The 1,846-nt window shown below is 42.0% G+C and overlaps 1 pseudogene across 1 annotated transcript; it reads left to right on the top strand.

Moving 5' to 3' along the window:
* Window positions 1–465: 465 nt before the first annotated feature.
* LOC311595245 (small ribosomal subunit protein uS17-like) lies at window positions 466–920 on the top strand (annotated as a pseudogene). The gene has a single exon. The product of its transcript is annotated as a small ribosomal subunit protein uS17-like (transcript).
* Window positions 921–1,846: the final 926 nt, after the last annotated feature.

Below are 1,846 nucleotides of genomic sequence, written 5' to 3'. Positions count from 1 at the left end.
CCTCTCTTGTCTGCTCCTCTTCTCCTGTCCTTGTGGTCTCTCAACCCCAAGCCTGTGAAACCTAAACTCTGCTTACTTCTCTTCTAACTAGTCATAGGCTTCAGCATTTTAATTAGCCAATCAGGGATAATTGGGGACCATTCTTTATATCACATGGATATAGGAGATGGTTCAACATTCATAACAATGCCTGTGGCAGGGCGGTAACCAGATCTCAGGGCACTGATATAAACATCTGAAAAAAAAAAACGGTAGATGAGACCTTTCTCCAACAACTCTTACTCTGATTCCTCTGTTAGCTATCTTGGACTGTCTAAGTCTGAATCTCCTTGTAACATTAGAAACAAATTACTTAAGTCTTGAGTAGTTAATCTGATAGTGAGACTAAGCCAATTAACATCTCTCGTTAATTTTTGAAAATCATTAAGAGTTCACAGCTGGTGCTTTTTCTCAGGCTCCCGGGGAGATGGCAGACATTCAGATGGAGTGTGCTTACAAAAAGCAGTCTACAATCTTTCAAAACAGAAAGCATGTTTTGCTGGGAGAAACTGGCAAGGAAAAACTCCCTCGGTACTACAAAAACATTGGCCTAGGCTTCAAGACGCCCATGGAAGCCATTGATGGCACCTACATAGACAAGAAATGCCATTTCACTGGTAACGTCTCCATCCAAGGTCGGATCCTATCTGGTGTCATGACAAAGTTGTCATCCGCTGGGACTATCTCCATTACATCCGGTAGTACAATCGCTTTGAGAACCACAAGAACATGTTTGTGCACTGTCCCCCTGTTTCAGGGATGTACAGATGGGCGGCATTGTCACCGTGGGAGAGTGCAAACCCCTCAGCAAGACTGTTTGATTCAATGTGCTCAAGGTCATCAAGGCTGCTGGCACCAAGAAGGAGTTTCAGAAGTTCTGAGGGGACTCTGGCCTACTCTTCAGAACAAATAAAGTTATTTTCCAACTTAAAAAAAAAAGAAGAAGAAATAGAGTTCACAACTGATCTCTTCTGATATGCAGGTTCCATGGTTGCACTTTTTGTTGATTTATTTTATACCCTAGATAGTGGATAGGATCTGTTCTCTGTATTTTTCTTTTTCAGAAGCAATCTACAAACCCCAACAAGGCAAAATTCTTTTTGTTTCATCAAATATTTTCTCTAAAGTATCTACATCTGAATCAACCAACAAAATATCATCTGCATAACGGTAAATAATGGATTGAGGAGATTGTTTATGATTTTTTTCTAGTGGTTGTTGCCCAAAATATTGACATAGAGTTAGACTATTTAATATTTCTTGTGGAAGAACTTTCCACTGGTATCTTTTTTCCGGTTGTGCATTATTATTCATAGGCACTGTGGAGGTAATTTTTTTCTTATCCTGCTCTTACAAGGGATAGTAAGAAAGCAGGTTATTAAATCAATTACTATATTTTCTGGCATATAAGATGACCTTTTAACCCTGAAAAATCCATGCCAACGTCGATGGTCATCTTATATGGCATGTACTTACCTGCAGCTTGCTTCATATGTCCAGGTCATATAGTGAGGGGTGCTATGGCCACTTCCCCTCTCTGTGCAGGGAGTATGAAGCAGGGTGGAACAAGCTGCACACATCTTCCTGTACCTCAAGGAGGAGAACATGAACATGGATTGGGTCTCCACCAGAACCTGCCCATTCAACTCAGAGGGCTGAATGTCTTCAGGTTGAATGCGGAGTGCCCCAGGCTGGCACTGGCTTTCTGCTGGCATTAAAGCACCTGGCTGTCTGTGCCCTCCCTGCAAATAGACACATGCCCAAGCCTGCTGCACAGGGTGTATAATGGAAGAAGGGTAGGTAGTCT

This window comes from Acomys minous, assembly GCF_964271855.1.
Source record: "Acomys minous genome assembly, chromosome: 3".
NCBI lineage: Eukaryota > Metazoa > Chordata > Mammalia > Rodentia > Muridae > Acomys > Acomys minous.
The sequence above is the reverse complement of the archived record's forward strand: the minus strand, read 5'-3'. Positions and strand labels throughout refer to the sequence as shown.